A 7,906-nucleotide genomic window follows, 5' to 3' on the forward strand; every position below is an offset into this window, starting at 1 on the left:
AGTTTGTTTTTGTACAAAATTAAAGGACTCACAAAAAGAAAAATCTAGTCTAATTATCTTGAAATTAAACCAAGAGAGGGGGAAAATATCTATTGCTAAATTAACCTAATTGTAAAAACCATTTCAAATGACCATTAATATACCACTTATATTTTTTTTATTAACGTGGGTGTCCGGGTCAGCTTGTGCTTATCTTAACTAATCCCACGAGCCCTGAAGTTAACGATCATGTAAGCTTCCAGTGGTTATTATATTAGCAACCATATGGTCCAAACTTGAGACCATAGGGAGAGCAAATCCCTTAACCCAAACTCTTACCACTATACCACCTACTAGATGATTAATATATTACTTATACTTAAAATTAAAGAACTTGGTAGGATATACTATCTTTTTTTTACCATTAAAATTAAAATTCCAGAGGAGACCATGAAAAGTAAATCTTTCACATATATAATTTATTTATTTTATCTCAAATAACATTAAAAGAATCATATAGAACTAATCACAACAATTCCAAAGAATGAATCATTTTCTTTTATACTATAGCCAGCAAAGACATCTCAACAGTAAGAACGAGGATAAGCAAGGCTTATTTTATAGTTGAGAAAATAGAAGGTCAATGTGTGGGGAGTAAAGAACCGAATGGGCATGGGAAACATAACATGCATGCAATGAAACAGATCTTCATTAGATAATGGTGTGTATGGGCGATCATATTCTAAGCATTTAATTTTCGAAGCATAATCTTTGCATTGGATTAAAAAAAGAAAAAGAAAAAAGAAAGTCATGTAAAGGGGAGAGACACAAGGAACAGGCTTTATCAGAGGGGAGTTGTGGGTTAATAGACGGCTGTCTCCGTCCTTGTTGTCGGCTTTTGGCCTTGCTTCTTCTGCATCTCTTACATGATCAAAAAAAATAATCAAATAGCAAAGACAAAGAGCAAGAGAGCAAGGCCGGAACGTGGCTATCACAAACCTTTGTTCCTTTTCTTGACGTGACCTTCATCCGTCTTTTATGCCCTTCTCTTTGGACCCTATCTACTACAGGTTATTTCTCCATTGTTATTCAACCCCTGGAAGCGCAAAAGTTTAACACTACTTTTTTTTTAAAAAAAAATAAATAGTGTTTTAATCGGATAATTATATCACAGGTTTACATGTTGAGTGGACCGGATGATTTTAGATTGATTTTTTTTAATTAACACGGGTGTTCGGGTTAGCTTACGTGTACCTCGATTAATCTCATATGTTCTGAAGTTAACAAACATGTAAATCTTTAGTGACCATCATATTAGCAAATATAAGGACTTGAGACCACATAAAAAACAAATCTCTTAATTCTAAGCTCTTATTATTGGTCACTTATTAGATGGTTATTCTAGATTGAATGGTTATTCTAAATTGATTCTTTTTTACACCGAATATGAACCATGTTAATAACAATATTGTTTTTTTCACTGGATTTTATTTTATAATTTTTCTTATGAATAAAGCTTTGTTTTTTATTCCATTTTTACACTTGTTTATAAGTGAAGATTATCAAGTGGCGTACGTGACATGGATGAGCTCGAATTTTGATGGGGGTCGGTCACATATTCTTTTTACTTGTGGGTTTCGAGCAAATAATAATGGATGGATGGATGAATATTCCTATGGCCTTCGATTCTATATGTGGATAGTTTTGTTTTGGATTTGGACGGTTTCTTTTGCCTTCGATAGGAAAGATCTTTAAAAGCAAAAGAAGAAGGAATATTTCTTCAAAATCATGGGCAGATACTTTAATCAGTGTTATCCCATTAGTATCGAGAAATAAGATAGCTTTCACTCTGGGAGAATTTGACTTGTCTTCGTCCATTTGAAGTGAGCTAGGTATCAATCAGGATATATATGGCCATTTATCATCATTTTCATTTCTTTTGTTTTCCTAGAATTCGTGTGTATCTACAGATTGACTTTGAGTCTTTCTATTTTTCCATGAGCTAACTTATTCTAGCTCAGAACTATGGGCTATATCGAACGTCAAAAAATTCAGTTCAAGACTAGTTTCAATGGGTTTAGTTTAAGCTGATTTTCAAGCAAATTAACAAAAATTCTGATCCGAGTGGGAGTTTGATTGTAGCAAATCTCACCCTTCATCCTTTCACGATTTACTATGATTTAGAATAGTCTAATTTTAAGAAAAATCAATTTGGTCCTATTTTTAGAACAATAGAGCTCAAATAACACCTAGTTACATGTTCTTTTGGGAGAAAGGGTTGTATAGAAAAAAAGATAATTGAAGTGAAAATAACAGGTAAAACATGTGATAAACTTGAGATTTGTTTGAAATGTTAGTTTTAGTCCTCATCTTTTTAGCTATTAGGTAATCATCTCCTCTAATTTTTTAAAACTAAATTTTGAACTAAATTCTATTTTCCTCTTTTTTCTGTTCTTTTTTTATGGAGAAGAGAGAGGGGCTTGTTGGGTTCCAGCGTAGAGAAATAGATTCATTGTTAACAATGATTCCGACAACCAAAATAGTTGATTTTAGTGTTAATGGGTTTTGCTTCATGAGAGGAGTTTGATCTAGGTATTTGTTTTTCCTTCTCCTTGCACAAGGAGGTAGATCTGACCACATGAATCATTTTAGCTTCGGTTTGATTTTGATTTTTGGAGTTGTTATCGATTTTTTGTAGTCATAGACAAGTTTATCAAAGTGTTTAAAGTGTTTTATGGATAAAAAAATAGGTTGATAAATAGAAAAAAACTGAACCCATGATGTCGATGAAATCTACAGAAAGCTTACGACATGTTGTTTGCTGTTGCAGACGGTACTTCGTCTGTTGTCTTTTAAAAAAAGAAAAGAAATGGGGCAGACAACAAGAAACTTTTTTTACAAATCAGATGGGCCTAGGCATGCGGGCTGAGCTATTTTTTTAATGCCCAAACCTACACGGTTGGGCTCTTTCTCTCTTTTTTTTTTTATTTTATGTCTGGTTTTAAAAAATTGATAAAACAAATCATTGAACCCAATTTGTGTTCATTATCCGGGTAGCAGGTTTAATGGGGCAATCCACGACATCCAAGGTATTATTTGTTTTTTTTTTGTTTCATGCTTTTTATGTCCCTCATTTTTTTTATAAAAAAATACACAATTTCATCATTTGTTATTGATAACCTATTTTTTCTTATGTAACTCGATCATAAAAGAAAGCAATTTCACCATTTTTTGTTAATCATCTACCTTTGCTGTCTCGACTCCACATGTCTATCATGATTTTTTTTACTTGTAAAAAAATATGGTTTTATACAAAAAAATCTCATATTCTTTATCGTCGTATAATTAAATAAAAAAATAATATTTGAGATAAAAAGTTTACAGGACCCAATGGCATGTACAACTTTCATCGCAAGTTTGCTTACTTGGCTCGAGTTCAATTTATTTTTTTAATCAAATATTTTTTTTTTCGATTCCATCTTTTAACATTGAGTTAATTCATGATTAAACTTTTTATTTTTTTTTAAATTATCCCTGCGAGTTTCGCATGTCATCCCAAGTGGATCAGATGTATTATATGTTTTTCCTTCTAAGTATTGGATCAAAATATCATTAAATTTATGGTTAAAATCAAATTTTTTAGAAGATATGTTACCAATATCTAAATATACATTTTTTTTGCTTAAAATGTTTTCTATAACTATCTTCAGCGCGGCGCGCGGGCTAATGAGCTTTTGTATTTCTACGTGGCGTTTTGTTATAATGTGATATGATGTGTTGTTCGATGTTATGATATAGGATAAAATCAGTATTTTATTTGGTAACTAGTTATTGTTTTGTGCCTATGAACGTTTAAAATAGCCGAGTTGTATTCAGTTAAGTTATTTTAATGTATTTTTAAGATATAATTAAATATACTGTATTAAAGCTATTTAAACAAATATATTTTATTTATATTAAATAATTTATAACTTTTTTAACTTACATAATATACTAACAATGAATGTAACCCTGAAGTTAAAAAAAAAGAAAGAAAGAAAGTTGAATTGGGTGGTATTATATACAGATATTAATTCAATAAAATCATACATATATACATACAATATATTGCGTGTGTGCGTGCGTGGGAATAGTTTTTTTAAATAGAATTGCATGAAATACAAGCATATTTGGTAAATGTATAATTTAAAACCAGCATTTTAATTATTATGCCTTTGAATTTTCCTTCTAAAATTTTTCAAAGGGAATTTCTAACAAGAAATGCTTGGCTCACATGGAGCACATCAAGACGCATGCCAACTCTTATACACTAGACAAGTACTAGGCAGCAGCATGTCCAATGTAGAACAGTAGTATGTGCCTTTTTACTTACTGATCTGTTTGAACATTAATGCAACTAAAGCAAAAGTGAAACAGACTATAAATTTTGAGCTTAAAAAGGAGGGATAAGTCCGTACGGATGCTCCTTTTAACAGAAAAATGAAAGCAACTCCTTTTAGTATTGGGGGCCACGTAGCTAGCCTTTAGCAGATGGGAAGAGAAGAAAAGGAGAGGGGGGGGCACAGGCAAGGTGAAGGAAGGGGCATGTTTTGAGTGTGAAAGATGGGTGAAGAAAAAGTTAACGATATTATTCGATTATGCCTGTAGGAGTGGCTCCTTTTCTGCTCTGTTGCCCATTGGCAAACATAATTAGCTCTAATTTTCGCAAATGTATGAGCAGGAATTGGTTTTTTCATCAAAAATTAAGAGGGTATTTTTCTAATTCCTTCAATCAATACAAGGGCTCGCAGGTGGACATTGCCTGGACTGGAATACACTGGACATGGCATAGCATACAGTGGTGCTACTGGTAGAGCTGCTTTTGTGCCTCAAACGGCTTAAAATGTCATAAGAATCCATAAATGTGGCTTCGGTACTCTCAAAACTGTGTCATCTCTAGGCTTAGCCTTTTATGTTCATGATCTAGTCAAAGGTAACAGCCGTTGGATTATGATCAGAATCCGAATCAAACGGCCAGGGTACACACATATATATGTCGAGTACTTTTCTTTGGTCAAGGATAGAAGATGAGCAAGAGGGTTGTACTAGAATTTGGCATGAAGGGCAGGCGAGGCAAGAATAGCATGCAGAGGTAGCATCCTGGTAAGATATATATATATATATATATATACACGCCGAGCGTGATCAAACCTAACAGCTTTTTTACGAGTGTAACGCTTTCATCTTTTTAATATCTGTCTTTGCCTTTTCCTTTTAGGGCGAAACAAACTGAGAGGAAAATAGCAGATGGGAGTCAAATTGAGTTGGTCTAATGAGGTATGCCTGGTCGGTACATCACAGAAAGGAGAGGACCGCTTCTGAATCCTGATGCATGGCAGTTACCATGCATGGTTCCTGTGGCTTGTATTTCTACTGATGGACTATGATCTTAATTGGTTTTGGTATACACAAATTAAAAGAAATCAATGAAAAGAAGAACATATTCTCACCAATATTATATAATTCATACATATATACATGTGTGAATAGCATTTTCTTGGTAATTTTTTAAAGGAATATTAACGTTCTTCAATAAATAAATTTTGCATTGAACCCAAACTATGAACATCTCTAATTTGATTAATGGTATGGGATATTCTAAAAGAAAAGGAAAAGAAACTCTTGTAACAAAAACAATTTTTGACATGAGCTGAAGCACCGATCGAGGCAATACTCGAACTCCATTTTTTATATATTTTCTCAGAGAGAATTGGTTAATGGCACATGATTAAGAATAAAAAAGAAAATAAAGTAAATGGGGGAAGATGGCATATGCTGCAAGAACATACAAGGTGTGATTATAGTGTAGGGGAAGTAAAAGGCAGAATAGGAACATGTCGCCGCAAAAAGCCGGAGGCACTGTTCCTGGTGTGCTCACGATAACCGTTAAAATGATAGGCTAATGCATTGCATGTCGGCCAACTTCTTTAATCTCTTTATTAATTTCTTATTTAATCTCATAGTTAATCCATCACTTGTTTTATTTTATTATTACAATGCTGGATTCTTAGGTTTAAAAATCTTTATATATTCAGACCAAAGTTTACCTTGTCGATCGACACACTAATTGTGTTATATTTATATTTATTCTTCCTAATGGTTAGGTCAATATATTGTTAATGAGGAGAGACCATGTCTCCATGCAGCCAGGTTCTTGTAATTATTATTATTGTCTGCATTTGCTTTAATTTGGTGCCTAGCTAGCTAGCTTGTAATCGATGCAACAAAACACATCTAAACCTATGTATTGCATGCTACGATTAAGTTTGCATGTCAACATGATATATAGTTTTCTTAATGATATTTTTAAGCTAGCTAGCTAATTTTTTCTTATGAGTTAATTAGTAGATTTATTAGGAAATATTTCCTTAATTATCATAAAATTCATAAAACGTGTCATGTATTAATTTGTCATGCAAATCTTGAACCGTAATCAAACCTTGAACATGAAAAATCAAGTGATCCATTATGGTATTGAAATATAAAACATGCTTTGAGTCCGTCTTAATCTTGTAGCCAAGAGATGGAGCGTTATGAATGCCAGAGAATAATTGCTGGCGATTAATTCCACATTATCCACAGAATATAATTAAGTTTACCTCTGCAGACATGCTAATTATTAATTTATTTCAGTAATCTAATAATTAAGTTGGTCTCTTTGGAAGGTGATCTAGCAAGTGATGTGGGTTTGGATAGCCCTTTTTGACCAGTTTTCCACGGTAGCTGGCACCGGCATGCTCCTGGCCACTCACAATGTTTTTATGCACAAACTATGATTTTCTCCGAGCAAAGCCTGACGCAAACACATCTTTTTAAAGGGAAGACCGAAACCTTCTTTATATCACAACCTTCTTTTTGATGAGCAAATAAAGCAAACGACATGACGGCTTTTCACAGCCTTTTGTCTCTCACATTTGCTTCAAACACAGCTAGCTTACGTTAGCCCAACGTTGACTGCTTTCCTTCATTTCCCCTTCTTCTTTTTTGACCTTTTTACCACCCTCCCATTAGCCTCCTCCTCTGCCTCTTTGTCGTTTTCACTTTGAACAGAATAAACTTGTTAAGTATCAAGTAGAGTAAGTTCCAATCCAGCTTGTAATCTTTGAGTGGTCTACGTGGTTATCAATGCATGCCATGTTCTTGTTGTATTTTTTAGGAATTTGAACTTGCATGCATGGTCTCATTTATTTTTACTTGAAAAAAAAAATTGTTGCTGTAGAAAAAGAGGTAAGGTAAGGTAATATATATATGTGAGTTCAAAGTCTGTATTGTATCGGTATTGGGATCTGACGGTGCTTTTGTCTCACCTTGTGTTTCGACATTGTCATGAGGGAAATGTCTGTTCCTCTTGTTTAATATATTTCTTCTGCCATGCTTGAAAGACTTCATCAGAATCAACCCTAATTTATGTGCATTGATCCAATGTTATACTAGAGTAGAAACTGCTCCTGCTCGCTCTTATGGTATGTGTTAACTACTCTTCATTAGTTTTGTTAAGTATTTGAAAGCCATTGAAATGACACTAGAAAACATTCAAAAGTGTTGTCCATTGAGATACTTCTTAGTCGATTTTCATGTTAATTTGGAGACCAAATTAATCTGTACGTATAATATGATTAAAATCAAATAATTTATCTTAAGAATAATAAAAACTCATGAGAGTTCATATATATAGAACCACGCCATTTTCCTCTAGTTATTGTGCCTTCCTACCTTTATGTGACATGGATTTTGGAGTGGTTTCAAGGTAAAAGTGGGTTGCATGCCTGTATGATAGGTGCCATTACCCTCGCTCTGTAGTTTTGAAATGACAAGAGAACATTGAAATGTTTATTGGCATGGCCTGTTTCGTTGTGACGTCTTTGGTTTTTTCTTTTTGTTTATAGGA

The sequence above is a fragment of the Populus nigra genome, chromosome 1 (genome assembly GCF_951802175.1).
Source record: "Populus nigra chromosome 1, ddPopNigr1.1, whole genome shotgun sequence".
In the NCBI taxonomy this organism is placed as follows: domain Eukaryota; kingdom Viridiplantae; phylum Streptophyta; class Magnoliopsida; order Malpighiales; family Salicaceae; genus Populus; species Populus nigra.